General features: G+C 40.6%; 1 protein-coding gene across 3 annotated transcripts in view; it reads left to right on the top strand.

Annotated features, from left to right (window-relative positions):
• Window positions 1-13,944: 13,944 nt before the first annotated feature.
• The window catches only part of MYLK (myosin light chain kinase), a 287,208-nt gene continuing 284,401 nt past the window's right edge, over window positions 13,945-16,751 (top strand). For all 3 annotated transcript variants that reach the window (XM_082624210.1, XM_082624209.1, XM_082624213.1), the window contains exon 1: window positions 13,945-14,024. The gene's annotated coding sequence lies outside the window, so the exon portion shown is untranslated. The remainder of the gene's footprint in view (window positions 14,025-16,751) is intronic.

Below are 16,751 nucleotides of genomic sequence, written 5' to 3'. Positions count from 1 at the left end.
CGTTGCTATTCTTTCAGACTACATAAAACAGTGGATTTAAGTGTTCTGCAAAGTTTTACACAAAAGCTCAATACATGAAATAGAGAAAAGCAGAGCTGCTCTGGACAAGGAAAGCGTGGGGGTCTGGGGACCTGGCCCCAATTCCCACTCCATTCCCCCCATCACCTCCTTGGAATCTGGGGATTCTGCAGCTTGAAATCATTGACTTAGAACTTAAACTTGTTTCTAACATTACAATAACTATAGGAACTTTAAAATAACATTTTGAACTAAATTTTAGAATTATTATTATAATAAGTGATCTAATAAAATAGCCCTTTCCTAAAAGATGCCCAAGAAATTCTCAAAAGAGGAGACTTGTGGGATTGCAAGGTACAGCTATGGGGGAGATTACAGTTACTTTTTACTTTCTACCTTCTATAGTGTTCTTTTCTTCCTTCCCTTTTTTTTTTTTTTTTTTGCAATTATGTGTGACTTTAATGGTTAAAAAATTAAACATTTTTTTCTGTAATTTGGAATTTTATTTTCTTTAATGGCTTTGTAGTCAAATATTTTCCCTCAAAGATAAGCTTTTCAACTATGTAATGATAATGCATGACAAAATAGGATTTAAAGTACAGAAAATCAATTTACAGTAAATACTTAGAGAAATAAATCCACAAACGCATTATGGAGTTCAGTGTATTTTTTTCATATGTTAATGCCTCTGGTCAAGGCACTAGTCTTTTTAGAAATCATTAGCCAAACAAAAGCACTGTTGGTTAATTTACAAATTGTTCTTTCTGCTGTGAATTCTACCTAAGCTATAATAGTTCTCAGCTCTGAACTCACATCAGAATTACTGGGGAATTAAAAAAAAAATCATTCCCCAAGCCCCACTCCAGACCAACTGATTCAATTTCTGTGGGTGGCACCCCAGCATAAGTATTTTTAAAAAGCTCCACAGGTGAGTCCAACTTGCTGCCAGACTTCAGAACCAGCAAGTCTTTAACCTTAATCCACTAAGGATTTAACCTTAATCCACTGATCTAGGTGGATTTAATGAATTCATAAACTAAGGTGAGCTATTTAATATTTGACACTTGTCAGAGATTAATAAATTATATTTTACCTTCTCTTTCTTCCCTTTCTTTCTCCTTTGGCTTTCCTAATAAGGGCCCAGCAATGAAGAGGACCAGGCCAGAGAAGGGATCCAAAGACAGGAAGGAAGTTCAGAGGATGTGCACAGACAGATGGAGGCCAGGACTTGCAGATTAAACTTCCTAGGAAGGCAGTAAAAATAAATGGAAACCCCACCCCCATCAAGCAAAGGAATATTTTCTACAACTAGTGTCTTGCTGTGGGGCAATGGGGCTAACTTGCATTATTTCAGGACATCAAAGGGGACAAACAGAAAAATTTCTCTCTGAAGCTGATTTATTTAATCTTGACAAACCAGCCATCATGCACTAGGTTTGTGTGTTTGGGCCATGGTATTTTTCAGGTTAAGTGATATATTTCCTATAACTTTATGCAAACCCTCTTGATCTCTAGTCATTAGCCATAATGGACTGGTACAGTCCAGTCCCCATTAACTCTTAAAACTGACCAGCAAGAATTCCCTTTCAGGACAGGACTTCACATTTAGGATAAATTTTTGGAAGTGGAATATAATTGTCATAATAGGGCAGGATACAAAATCAATAAGCAAAAATCAGTTGCATTTCTATATACTAGGAATGAGCAATCAGAAAAGTAAATTAAGAAGACAATTCCATTTTCAATAGCATCAAAAATGAATAAAGTATTTAGAAATAAATTTAACCAAGGAGGTGAAAGACTTTTACACCAAAAACTATAAAACATTGCGAAAAGAAATGAAAGAAGAAAAGAAAGAAAATAAATGAGAAGACATCTTGTGTTTGTGGACTGGAAGGCTTAATATTATTAAGATGACAATACTATCCAAAGCAATCTACAGATTCAAAGCAATCTCTCTCAAAATCTCGATGGTTTTTTGCAAATATGGGGGAGGAGTCCTAAAATTCATATGACATCTCAAGGGACCCCCAAATAACCAAAACAATCTCAAAAAGATGAACAAAGTTGGTGGTCTCACACTTCATGATTTTAAAACGTAATACAAAACTCCAATAATCAAAACAGTGTGGGATGGCATAAGGACAGACATATAGAACAATGGAATACAATAGACAGTCCAGAAATAAACCCTTGCATATATGGCCAATTGATTTTTGACAAGACTGCCAAGACCATTCAATGGGGAAAAAACAGTCTTTTCAACAAATGGCACTGGGAAAACTAGATACCCACATGCAAAAGAATGAAGTTGGACCCTTACCTTACCCCATTTGCAAAAATTAATTCAAAATCGATTAAAGACCTAAATGCAATAGCTAAAACTATAAAATTCTTACATAGCAGAAAATCTTCATGACCTTGGATTTGACAATAGTTTAAGTATGGCATCAATATCACAGGCAACAAAAGAAAAAATAGATAAATTGAGTCTCATCAAAATTTAAAACTTTTGGCATCAAAGGACACAATGATGTGAAAAGGCAACCCACAGAATGGGAGAAAATATTTGCAAATCATATATCCAACAAAGGATTAGTATCCAGAATATATAAAGAACCCCTAAAACTCAATGATGAAAAAAAAAAACAATCTAATTTAAAAAGGGGCAAAAGAATTCAAAGACATTTCTCCAAAGAAGATATACAAATGGCCAATAAGTACATGAAAATATGCTCAACATCATTAGTCATCATGGAAAGGCAAATCAAAACCACAGTGGGATATACTTCACAACTGCTAAGATGGCTATTATAAAAAAAAAAAAAAAAGAAAAGAAAAAAATCCCAGAAAACTTAAAATGATGAGAGACTTCTAGTTTCTGGTCTGGAATGTAAGAAGTGTGGACATCTCCACCCTGACAACACATAAAAAGCTGAACAAACTGAAAAATTAACAACACTTCTTAGATCTGTAAGAGAAGTTATCTCACAGGGCAAACCATTGCTTCCAATATTGGAGAGACAAACAGATGGAGACAAAGAATCACAACTTACTGGAGCAAAAACCCATGAGCAGGCACCTCTGCAGGAATGAGTGCCAGGGGAGGAAAAACCTGGATTGACAAATTGACAATTGTCAAATTGACATCACAATTGATGTATTTGTCAATTTGTCAATACAAATTGATGGAAGATCAGTGTAGATGAGTCTAAGAGTTAAAAAATTTAGAGGGACCCAGACATGGAGTGAGGAAGTGGCCTACACTTTTGTGCTTCACCTCCAATACCTCAAGTTGGTTCTCACAGTGAATATCAGAGAAAAGAACAAGGATAACAAATAGAACATAGTAAGAAATATGGTAGCTTATTAACCCAACTATACCAATAATCACTCTGAATGTCAATGGTCTAAATGCACCAACTTAAAAGATATTGTCAGAGTGGATCAAAAAATAGGACCCAATTCTATGCCATCTACAAGAAACCCACTTTAAATATGACACATACAAATTCAAAGTAAATGGTTGGATAAAGATATACTATTCTGACACTAATCAAGAAAAGCAGGAGTATTTATACTAATTTCAGACAAAGCAGATTTCAAAGCAATGAAAGTTAGGGATAAAGAAGGGCATTAAATAGTGCTGAAGGGGTCGATTCTCCAAGAAGACATAATAATCCTTTACATGTATGTGCGTTAACAGCAGAGCAACAAAATACATGAGGCAAAAACTGATAGAACTACAAGGAGAAATAGATGAATCCACTATTACAGTAGGAGACTTTATCACCTCTCTATCAAAAATAGATAAATCAGCAGGTAGAATCAGTAAGGACATAGTTGAATTCACAACACCATCAATCAACTGGGAAAAGATGGACATCTATAGACTATCTAACAACAGAAAAATATACATTCTTCTTGAACTCACATGGAACATTCACCAAGATAGAACACATTCTGGACCTTAAAGCACACCTTAAATTCAAAAGAATAAAAACCACACAATGTCTGCTCTCAGACCACAATGGAATTAAACTAGAAACCAATAACAGAAAGATAGTTGGAAAATGCCCCCAAATACTTGGAGATTAAACAATATGCTTCTAGATAACACATAGGTCAAATAAGAAATCTCAAATCTCAAAAACACTGGTGAGGATGTGGAGAATTTGGAACCTCTGTGCATTGTTGGTGGGAATGTAAAATGGTACAGACACTATGGAAATAGTTTGGTGGTTCCTCAAAATGTTATAAAGAGACTTATCATATGACCTAGTAATTCAACTCTTAGATATATACCCAACAGAGTTGAAAACAGGGACTTAAACAGATACTTGTATGCCAATATTCATAATGGCATTACTCACAATAGCCAAAAAGTGGAAACAATTCAAGCGGCCATCACTAGACGAATGGATAAACAAAATTTGGTTTATACATACAATGGAATATTATTATTCAGCTATAAAAAGAAATGAAGTGGGCTTCCCCGGTGGCGCAGTGGTTGAGAGTCCACCTGCCGATGCAGGGGACACGGGTTCGTGCCTCGGTCTGGGAGGATCCCACATGCCGTGGAGCGGCTGGGTCTGTAAGCCATGGCCGCTGAGCCTGCACGTCCGGAGCCTGTGCTCTGCAACAGGAGAAGGCCACAACAGTGAGAGGCCCACATACTGCAAAAAAAAAAAAAAAAAAGAAATGAAGTTTTGATACATGGTACAATATAGATGACCCTTGTTTTATGCTAAATGAAATAACCACACCAAAAGGACAAATACTGTATGATTCCACTTATATGAGGTATCTATTAGACTAGGCACATTGATAGAGACAGGAAGTAGAATGGAGGTTACCACAGACTGGAGAGAAGGGGGTATGGGGAGTTATTGCTTAATGTACATAGAGTTTCTGTTTGGGATGATGAAAAAGGTCTGGAAATACATAATGGTGGTGGTTATACAACACTGTGAATGTACTTAATGTCACTAAATTGTACATTTAAAAATGGTTAAAATGGTATATCTTATGTATATTTTGCCACAATTTTTAAAAAGTGAAAAAAAAATTGACATGATAGGGAAAACAGAGTTGAAGGAAAAGGAAGAGCCAGATAAAAGTGAGTGAGAGGAGCAAAGCCAGGAAATCTCAGAAATCCAGCCACCAAAAATTTTTTTAACATTCCACAGAAACAACAAAATGGAGAGTTCTGTGAAGTTAAAAAAGCTATCTGGTGCTTCCCTGGTGGCGCAGTGGTTGAGAGTCTGCCTGCCGATGCAGGGGATGTGGGTTCATGCCCCGGTCCGGGAATATCCCACGTGCCGTGGAGCAGCTGGGCCCGTAAGCCATGGCTGCTGAGCCTGTGCGTCCAGAGCCTGTGCTCCGCAACAGGAGAGGCCACAACAGTGAGAAGCCCGCGTACCCCACCCCCCCAAAAAAGCTATCTGGATTAAATCTCCTTCTAAAAGTTCAGTAAAATAAAATTCATGTTAAAATGAACAACAGAAAAGAGTCAAAGTCAACTCTCAGGCAAAACTAAGAAAAAAAAAGGGAATAAGGATCAGATCAGATTAACATCCTTACAATGAATACTTGCCAGAAAGATATGCTCAAAAAACAAATCAAAGCTCTAATGTCCTAAGAGAGCTAAAAGTCATTGAGAAAGTGACATAAGAACAACATACATCAGAATTAGAGAAACTCAGAAATTGGATCAGAACTCAAAGAAGAATTAGAATAGTAAAAAAAAAAATTGAGAAATGAAGATTAAACTATAAGTGACACAAAAGCAAAGAAACACAACAAACAAAACCTTGAAAGAGAAGGTGAAAAGGAGAGAAAGTTTTAAAATCAAAAAGAAATGAAGGGGGTTCCCTGGTGGCACAGTGGTTAAGACTCTGCCTGCCAATTCAGGGGACATGGGTTCAAGCCCTGGCCCAGGAAGATCCCACATGCCACGGAGCAACTAAGCCCATGCGCCACAACTACTGAGCCTGCGTGCCACAACTACTGAAGCCCATGCACCTAGAGCCTGTGTTCCGCAACAAGAGAAGCCACTGCAATGAGAAGCCCACGCAGCACATCGAAGAGTAGCCCCCACTCACCACAACTAGAGAAAGCCCGTGCGCAGCAATGAAGACCCAAGGCAGCCAAAAATAAAAAATAATTAATTAATTAATTTAAAAAAAAGAAATGAAGAAGGAAATTCAAAGTATTTGAGGGAAAGGAACAAATATTGAAGACAGGAAAAAGAGGTCCAACATACAGATAATGGAAGTTCCCAGGGAAGCAATTTAAAGCAAGGGAACAGAACAAATATTAAAAATTATAATTACAGAAAAACTTTCCTGAAATTAAATATATAATGTAAATATAGAGAAATTTAATATATATGTTTAAAGCTACATTTTAAAAGAACACACTGTCTACCTGAGAAATAGCAAACCAGAATAGTCAATATACATATTCTAGTAAAATTACTGGACTTTAATGAAAAAAGATAAAGTTCTTTAAGTATCTATGCAAAAAGAGCATATAACTTAAAAGGGATAGAAAAGTAGACTATCAGACTTTTTAACAGCAATTCTTTATGCCATTTACATAAGTGTCAAAACATATTTAAGATTTTCAAGGAAAGAAAATTCAAGTCAAGTAAAATATCCAGTAAAATTGACCTTCAAGTATAAATGGCATAGACATATTGTAATCAACATAAAAAAACTCAGGGAATACTCTTTCCATAAGCCCATCCTAAGGAATCTACAGAGGACAAGCTTTCAGACAACCAAAATGGCTAGATTAGAGAGACATAAGGAATTAATGATGAGGATTAAATATATATTTACCTATGGAACTAAGATTAAATGAGGGCTGGGAATTCCCTGGCAGTCCAGTGGTTAGGACTCCACGCTTCCATGCAGGGGGCATGGGTTCAATCCCTGTTTGGGGAACTAAGATCCCGCATGCCATGCAGCATGGCCAAAAAAAAAAAAGATTAAATGAGGGCTAAATGAGGAAGATTATAGTACACACGGGCTAGCTATAGAAGCTGACAACTATTAGAGCCCAACTATAATAAAATGGATAATATATGCAAAATTAACTGTTTTCAACAATTAGGATTGGTGATGATAGTATTAATATTGTTATTTTGAGATTGTTGTGTGTTTAATATGAAATAAAACAAAGTAGTAAATTGGGATATTCTAATTGCATCATCCCATAAATTCTTTTTTTCAATAGATTTTATCTCCAATTGTTTATTGCTAGTAAATAAAAATAAAATTAATCTTTGTATATTAACCTATTCTCTAATGTTGGTAAATTTATTTATTAAATATAATAGTTTTGGTGTATATTTCTTAGCATTTTAAAAATAACACTTATGAAATCTACAAATAAAGGCACCTTTGCTTCTTCTTGTCCAGTCTGAATGTCTTTTAATTCTTCTTTACACGTTATTGCTGAAATGTTGAATAAGAGTGATGAGAGAGGACAATCTTGCCGTGTGCCGAATTTTAGAGCAAAAACATTCAGTGTGATAACTAAGCATGGTGTCAGTGCTATATTTTTCTGTAGAAGCTCTTTATCAGATCGAGGAAGTTCTCCTGTGTTCCTAATTTGGTGATAGTTTTTCTCACAAATTTGTTGTTAAATTTTTGTTATATGTTTTTTCCTGCCTCTATTTAGATGATCATATGGATTTTCTCCTTTATTCTGTTAATATGGTGAAATGTATTTCCAAGTGTAAAACCAAATTTGCACACCTGATATAAACATTACTTGGTCAATTACTTGATATATAAATCTTTTTTGTTTTTTTTACTGGATTTTTTTTGCTAATATATAAATTTTTTCTTTTTGATGATCATATGGTTTTTATTCTTCAATTTGTTAATATGGTGTATAACATTGATTGATTTGTGTATATTGAAGAAACCTTGCAACCCTGGGATAAATCCCACTTGATCATGGTGTATGATCCTTTTAATGTGTTGTTGGATTCTGTTTGCTAGTACTTTGTTGATGATTTTTGCATCTATATTCATCAGTGATATTGGTCTGTAATTTTCTTTTTTTGTAGGATCTTTGTCTGATTTTCGTATCAGGGTGATGGTGCCCTCGTAGAATGAGTTTGGTAGTGTTCCTTCCTCTGCAATTATTTGGAAGAGTTTGAGAAGTATGTGTGTTAGCTCTTCTCTAAATGTTTGATAGAATTCACCTGTGAAGCCATCTGGTCCTGGACTTTTGTTTGTTGGAAGATTTTTAAACACAGTTTCAATTTCATTACTTGTGATTGGTCTGTTCATAGTTTCTATTTCTTCCTGGTTCCGTCTTGGAAGGTTATACCTTTCTAAGAATTTGTCCATTTCTTCCAGGTTGTCCATTTTATTGGCATAGAGTTGCTTTTAGTACTCTCTTATGATGCTTTGTATTTCTGCAGTGTCCGTTTTAACTTCTCCTTTTCATTTTTAATTTTATTGATTTGAGTCCTCTCCCTCTTTTTCTAGATGAGTCTGGCTAAGGGTTTATCAATTTTGTTTATCTTCTGAAAGAACCAACTTTTAGTTTTATTGATCTTTGCTATTGTTTTCTTTGTTTGTATTTATTTCTGCTCTGATCTTTATGATTTCTTTCCTTCTGCTAAAGTTGGGTTTTGTTTGTTTTTCTTTCTCTAGTTCCTTTAGGTGTAAGGTTAGATTGTTTATTTGAGATTTTTCTTGTTTCTTGAGGTAGGCTTGTATTGCTATAAACTTCCCTCTTAGAACTGCATCCCATAGGTTTGGATTATCATGTTTTCATTGTCATTTGTCTCTAGGTATTTTTTGATTTCCTCTTTGATTTCTTCAGTGATCTCTTGGTTATTTAGTAACGTATTGTATAGTCCCATGTGTTTGTGTTTTTTATGGATTTTCCATGTAATTGATTTCTAATCTCATAGCACTGTGGTCAGAAAAGATGCTTGATATGATTTCAATTTTATTAAATTTACTGAGGCTTGATCTGTGACCCAAGATGTAATCTATCCTGGAGAATGTTCCATGTGCACTTTAGAAGAAAGTGTAATCTGCTGTTTTTGGATGGAATGTCCTATAAATATCAATTAAATCTATCTGGTCTCTTGTGTCATTTAAAGCTTGTGTTTCCTTATTAATTTTGTGTCTGGATGATCTGTCCCTTGGTGTAAGTGAGGTGTTAAAGTCCCCCACTATTATTGTGTTACTGTCAATTTCCTCTTTTATAGCTGTTAGCAGTTGCCTTATGTATTGAGGTGTTCCTATGTTGGGTGCATATATATTTATAATTGTTATATCTTCTTCCTGGACTGATCCCTTGATCATAGTGTAGTGTCCTTCCTTGTCTCTTGTAACATTCTTTATTTTAAAGTCTATTTTACCTGATATGATTATTGCTACTCCAGCTTTCTTTTGATTTCCATTGGCATGGAATATCTTTTTCCATCCCCTCACTTTCAGTCTGTATGTGTCCCTTGGTCCTAAGTGGGTCTCTTGTAGACAGCATATATACAGGTCTTGTTTTTGTATCCATTCAGTGAGCCTGTGTCTTTTGGTTGGAGTATTTAATCCATTCACATTTAAGGTAATTATCGATATGTATGTTCCTATTACCATTTTCTTAATTGATTTGGGTTTGTTTTTGTAGGTCCTTTTCTTCTCTTGTGTTTCTCACTTAGAGAAGTTCCTTTAGCATTTGTTGTAGAGCTGGTTTGGTGGTGCTGAATTCTCTTAGCTTTTGCTTGTCTGTAAACTTTTGATTTCTCCATCGAATCTGAATGAGATCCTTGCCAGGTAGAGTAATCTTGGTTGTAGGTTCTTCCCTTTCATCACTTTAAATATGTCATGCTAATCCCTTCTGGCTTGTAGAGTTTCTGCTGAGAAATCAGCTGTTAACCTTATGGGAGTTCCCTTGTATGTTATTTGTTGTTTTTCCGTTGCTGCTTTCAATAATTTTCTTTGTCTTTAATTTTTGCCAGTTTGATTACTATGTGTCTCAGCATGTTTCTCCTTGGGTTTATCCTGTATGGGACTCTCTGTGCTTCCTGGACATGGGTAGCTATTTCTTTTCCCATGTTAGGGAAGTTTTCAACTATAATCCCTTCAAATATTTTCTTGGGTCCTTTCTCTCTCTCTTCTCCTTCTGGGACCCCTATAATGAGAATGTTGTTGCATTTAATGTTGTCCCAGAGGTCTATTAGGCTGTTTTCATTTCTTTTCATTCTTTTTTCTTTATTCTGTTCCACAGCAGTGAGTTCCACCATTCTGTCTTCCAGGTCACTTATCCATTCTTCTGCCTCAGTTATTCTGCTACTGAGTCCTTCTAGTGTATTTTTCATTTTAGTTATTGTATTGTTCATCTCTGTTTGTTTGTTCTTTAATTCTTCTAGGTCTTTGTTAAACATTTCTCGCATCTTCTTGATCTTTGCCTCCATTCTTTTTCCGAGGCCCTGGATCATCTTCACTATCATTATTCTGAATTCTTTTTCTGGAAGGTTGCCTATCTCCACTGCATTTAGGTGTTTTTCTGGGGTTTTATCTTGTTCCTTCATCTGGTACATAGCCTTCTGCCTTTTCATCTTGTCTATCTTTCTGTGAATGTGGTTTTTGTTCCACAGGCTGCAGGATTGTAGTTATTCTTGCTTCTGCTGTCTGCCCTCTGGTGGATCCATAAAATTCTTGAGAACCGGAATTCTCCATGTGGAATTTCTTCTGAGATCCTGATGTAATTTAGAAGGGGTTAATTTAAAACACTGTAGTCCTGAAATTGAATTAGAAATAGTAACATGAACTCTTGACGTATTCTATCCTAATTCTACCTATTGAAAAGACCTAGAAACAGTTACCAACCTAGCAGCAATGAACACCCCCTAGTGTCCATATCAATAAAGGTATCAATAAATAAAGATAATTAGTGCTTCTTTTGGAGAAACGGCTGATTCCACGTCTGGAGCAGCAAATGTACAAAATGAGCCTGGAACATCTTGTCATACTAGGTAGCAAGGAAGATACCTACTGGCCAAAGATTGGACAATTTGAGCTTTAATAAATATTAGAATTACAGTAGATTGAAACACATCAACTATATGTAAATCCATGAATTATAATGACACTAAGAAACCTAATTAAGTCACCTTTTGAGGATGACAGAGAACGAATTCATTATCTTGGAAACTGGGGTAAATTAAAAGAAAAAAGCAAGGATTTACCCAAATTTTCTCTTATGAACTTTTCTCATGGTAACAAAATACTGGATGAGAGGAAACATCTCCTTATAAACTTATTCAGCTAATAAATAAAAACAAAATTATAGAATTAAAATATCACCATTTTGCAACCCTCAATGACTTAATTCAGGGTTCTAGGAATTCAGCATGAACACCTGCTAGCCTCAAAAGAAAAAGAGCAAAACCAGACATTACCAACCTCCTGATGAAAGAACACACCATCATCTACAGTTTTGCCAGACAGATGGAACCTCAGACTGGTGAAACCTCTGGGGCAGTTGCCAGTTTGCAAGAAATGCAGAGGACAGAGGAATATGCTGAAGTACCCTATTAAAATAGAGTTCCCAGACTGTGGGAAACTCCACAGGTCAAAAGGCCTACTGCCCTTCAGCAGATAAATTGTAACAAAAGGCTTAAAAGGCATATCAAGTTAAAAAAAATGGGCATGATGCAACTTAGGGGATAATTATGTAAAGAAACTAGCAAAAGTGATAGGGATAGGGATGGGGCACATGGAGAGGCTTCTGGGGTGCCTGGCAGAGGTCTATTTGTTGACTTGGGTGGTGACTGCAAGGATGTTTGCCTCATAAAAATTCACCAGTCTATATAATCTATATATTTGTTTTGTGTGGTTTTCTGTACTTGTGTTTTATTTTACTATAAAAAGCATAAGTACTCCTTTACCTGGAATAAACAGTTTGGGGGGGGGAAAGGAAAGGGTCCAAATGAAGAGATCAGGAAGCTCTACAAAATATTTCATATCAGATGCAAGCTAAATATTAGGCAAGAGGAAAAATATTAATTTTGAAAAGGCTGTAGAGTTATCCTCCAAACCAATGAAGGATTCTTAACACACAACAAAGGAAAATATCAGAGGAACACTGGGGCTAAAATTTCAGAGCTGGAAGATGCCTGAAAAAAACAAAAAACCAAAAAATATCCCAAGGAGCTTCCTCATTTTCCAGATTAGAAAACTGAGGGCCAGAGATGGTGACTCCCGCAAGCTCCACGAAGCTAGTGCCAGAACCAGGTCTAACACTCAGGTCTCCCAATCTGGGACTCTCCACCACAGAACAGACTTTGCTTCCTTTAGATTCAATATTTTTTTTTTAAGAAGTAGCTGAGTTGAACTTTTTTTTTTTTTTTGCGGTATGTGGGCCTCTCATTGTTGTGGCCTCTCCCGTTGCGAAGCACAGGCTCCGGACGCGCAGGCTCAGCAGCCATGGCTCACGGGCCCAGCCGCTCCGCGGCATGTGGGATCCTCCCAGACCGGGGCACAAACCCGCGTCCCCTGCATCAGCAGGCGGACTCTCAACCACTGTGCCACCAGGGAAGCCCTGAACATTTTTAATATTTCTCCAGAACATCCCATGATAACGTTTCAAAATGCATTCACAGCTGGATCTTCTGAGGGGAAAGAAGATATAGAAATGCTTTCTCAGAGCTGGGTCTGGTTAGCCTAACAGCAGAATTGGGTGGGGGAACCCTGGCCTGAACCTTTGAGAGACTGTCTCTAATCTTAGGCCGTTCTCTCTTTGCCATCTATAGCCTCTTCCCCTACCTCTCCCTTCCTCTTTCTTGCCTCCCCTTGGTCTGATTGCTTCTTCATTAAGTAGATATAGATCATACTCGCACGTTTAAAAGTAACTGTTAGGCACTATCCTAAGCGCTTTACCTGGCTTATCTCACTGAAGCCTTACATTCCTATGAGGCACATTGTCCCATTTTAGAGATAAGAAGACGGAGTAACAGAGATTAGTAACTTGCCCCAAATTTTGCAGCTGTAAAGTAAGGGGTAGGGTTCTCAACTCCAGAACCCGCCTTTTTTTTTTTTTTTTTTTTTTTTTTTTTGGTACGCGGACCTCTCACTGACGTGGCCTCTCCTTTTGAGGAAAACAGGCTCCGGACGCGCAGGCTCAGCGGCCATGCCTCAAGGGCCCAGCCGCTCCGCCGCATGTGGGATCTTCGCGGACCGGGGCACGAACCCATTTCCCCTGCATCAGCAAGCGGACTCTCAACCACTGCGCCACCAGGTAAGCCCCAGAGCCCGCCTTTTAAAGGACTATGTTATCCAGGCAGAACAAAATTGCGCCTTGTGTCCAATTTTGAAAATGAGCAAGTTTTTCGTGATACTTTGTCCAAAAACCAAAATTGCATTCATTTGGGGGAATCTACTCGTTATTGTTTTTGATAGCCACATCAAAGAAAAAATTAATTTTAAAGTCTACAGAGTTTTTCCAGTGTGTTCTTTTTTTGTGTATCGAGTGGTCTTCCAGGGGAAAACACGAGAAAACACCCTGAAGGCCACCAGTCCGGTGTGCAAGGAGGAATTGGGGCGGTGCGGGGGAAGGGCGAGGTGGACCGAGGTCCAGTGCTCCGTTCCGCTCCGGATTCTCCTCTCCCGACCCGTGGGAGGAGGGCGGGTAGGCGTGGCGGAAGGACCGCAGGTCCATTCCCAGAGCGCTATGCAAATGACACGCAAATCAGCGCGTGTGAGCCAGAGGCGGCCTTTTGGGTCTGGACTTGGAGCGCCGTGCTCTCAGTCGCTAGCACGCTCGCGTATGCTCTCCCACTTGCTCGCTTCTTCGCCGGCCACTCACCCTCGCCCCGCCCCGTCCCGTGCGGGACTCGCCTCGCGGGCTCCCAGCGCCGCCCGGTCCGCAGCCGGCGGCGGATTGAGGGCTGAGCCTGCGCTGCGCGCCGGTAGCCGGGACGCCCCCGCCGAGCGCCGTGCCTCGTCTCCCGGGCCGCCTTCGCCGCGCGGGTGAGTGAGCCCGCCCCACGCTTTTGTCCCGGCGCGGTCCCTGGGAGTCATTTCCCGAGGGCGGGGGTCCCGGGGTCGGGACCCCGTCCCTCGGGAGCCTGCCCCTGGCTCCACTGTTCGAGAGGGGTTCCTACGTGCGGCGAGGAGTTGGGGCGGGGTGTGGCGCGTAAGGCGGCGACCCCAGCGTTTCCAGGCAGCACGATTTTCTTTTGAAAGGTGAGGTGCTTGGGGACAGTTATGCGGTTGTCTCTATAGGCGTCATCCGAAGGGGGCGCTTTTGATTTGAGGGCTGCAAATCGCCGCTAGCCTTCAAGGAAGAGAGGTGGGCTCTTCTCCCAGCTGCGGGCGCGGAGGTGCCACGTGAAAGTCCTAAATGCGAGTCAGGGAAGATAGGGCAGTGGCGGCAGCCCCGGCGTCCCAGGCAAAACTGGGGCGTCGGGCGTCACAGTCTTGCTCTCCCTCCCTGCTCCTCACCGAAGCCCCTCGCCTGCTCTGCCTCCTTGTCTTCAACCGGAGTTTCATGGTTGAAGGACCCTTGTTCGCAGATAATTGCGGTTGGAAAGTTTAGGCTAAACTAATTCCCAGGTGTTAGCTGTCTATGGTTAAGGCAGAACTCCTCCCTGGAACTTGTGGCTACTTACACTCTTCAAGACCCAAAGGGCTGAATTTCTAGGAGTGGTATTGCAGATGTGAAGACGGGCTGATGGGGAGAGCATTTTGTTGTTGTTGGGAGGGCACATCCTCTATATAGTAACCTGAAGGAGAAAGACCCAGCTTCTTTGAGTCCTAGAAGGGGTAAAAATAGCCCTTGCAATTGAAGGAGCTGGGCCCTGTTGGGGGAACACCCGGGCAGCGGGAATAGTGCCAGGCCTCAGGCCGCTGGTTTTACCATCCCTCCTCTCTCCAAGTGCAAAGAGCAGAGTATGTGCAATCCGCCCCCGCGCCCCCCAAGCCCTCGGGAGCCTGCCTAGTGTTGCATCCCCCTTCCAGCTGGGCCTGTAGTTTCTTCCCTGCTTTAGTACAATCTTTTGTCAAAATGCACAACTTGTCAATGAGTTATTTGCAAATGAGGGGCTTAAGAGAACCGTTTAGGGAACCCCTCACACTTCAAGCATCAGGGATCCACAGTGCAAGTCTCTGGGGGAAGTGTAGGTGCTTCTGGGTGCCTAAAAGGCATTTCAGGTTTTAGTAAAATAGTTTTTGTTTTTGATTTTTGTTTTTTTCACTTTATTTCCCTCTTCCCTTCCATCTCTTTACTTTTAAATTCCTGACCCCCTTCCCTTCTCTCTTCGGTGATCCTCTGTCTTAGTCTCTTTCCCTGCCCTGCATACTGCAGGGATGTAGAAGGTGATACTGCTGGCACCATAGTGCCCTAGGCTGGTATGGAATGTTCTTTCTTCATGCCCAGAGTGAGGTTGGCCCTTTGTCTCCCATCCTAGGTGGGCCAGTAGCCTTCATCCAGAGCAGGGAGGAGCCTGGGCACTTGGCCCTGGGTGGGGAGTGGCTGGACGCTGGCTACTGGATGGGGTAGTGGGTACTCTGGGGACAAGAGCCTTTTCACCAAGATGTGCCTCTCTGTCCCCTCAGTCATGATACAAAAAAATGCTGGTCCTCATGCACTACCAGGCATGAGCTCGGAAAACTACCCCACAGTGGCAAAGGATCTGTGTGTTTGGTTTCTTTTGTGCAGTAACTAAATAACTGAGGAGGGGGTAGCTGGGGCCTTAGAGTATTTTCTTTATATGAGGTTTGCTGATCCTCTTATCAGGAGACTGTTTCCTCAGGGGTTAGATCTTGGGGGACATGTACAGAGCAGAGTAGGCCCTGGGGAAGTTCCTGGTCTAACTGGTAAGCTTAGGTGGACTCACCTGCTGCCTGGACCTTAGACAGGTGTAGTCACCATAGGGCAGGGGCCTCTGGCTGGCAGCTGCAGGGGAGTCTGCTGGGAAGGCTTGTCAGAAAAGGAGGCTGGCCCCAGATGGTGCTGGGGTTAAGAGAGAGGCCCTTGCGGTGCCACAGGTGGAGGAGGGGTTTTGATCATAGCTGGGGAGTTCTGCCCCAGCCTCAGAGAAATAGACTGTGAATGCTCTGGGGTCACCATGTACTCAGTGTCTACAAGAAGGACCCCTTGGGGGCTTCCCTGGTGGCGCAGTGGTGGAGAGTCCGCCTGCCGACGCAGGGGACACGGGTTCGTGCCCCGGTCCGGGAGGATCCCACATACCGCGGAGCAGCTTGGCCCGTGAGCTGTGGCTGCTGAGCCTGCGTGTCTGGAGCCTGTGCTCTGCAACGGGAGAGGCCACAACAGTGAGAGGCCCGTGTACCGCAAAAAAAAAAAAAAAAAAAAGAAGGACCCCTTGCTTTCCCCCCCAAAATATGAGTCTGAGTCTGAAACAGTTGATTTATTGGCTCTTTGCCTTTTAAGAGGTTCAAGAGGTGACAATTTGAGAATGCAGCCCAGCCTGGAGGTAGGGGTGCAGAGATCCCATGAACATGTGGACTTTTATTATCTTTCTGAGAACAACACTTCTTGGTATTCTGGAAATATACACCAGGGCCGCTTGGAAGCCTAACTGCCCTTCCCCCAGTTCAAAGCAACACATTCTGACCGGCAAATTGTTCATTCTTAAAAGCTTCCTGTCCTATCCTTTCTGTAAATGTAGGGAAATTTAGCGTACAACCCTTAGAAAGTAACCTTTCCCAACAGAAGACGTTGTCCTCTCCCAACTT

This window comes from Mesoplodon mirus, assembly GCF_964341445.2.
Source record: "Mesoplodon mirus genome assembly, chromosome: 6".
Classification (NCBI taxonomy): domain Eukaryota; kingdom Metazoa; phylum Chordata; class Mammalia; order Artiodactyla; family Ziphiidae; genus Mesoplodon; species Mesoplodon mirus.
This window is presented reverse-complemented; position numbering and strand designations above follow the sequence as displayed.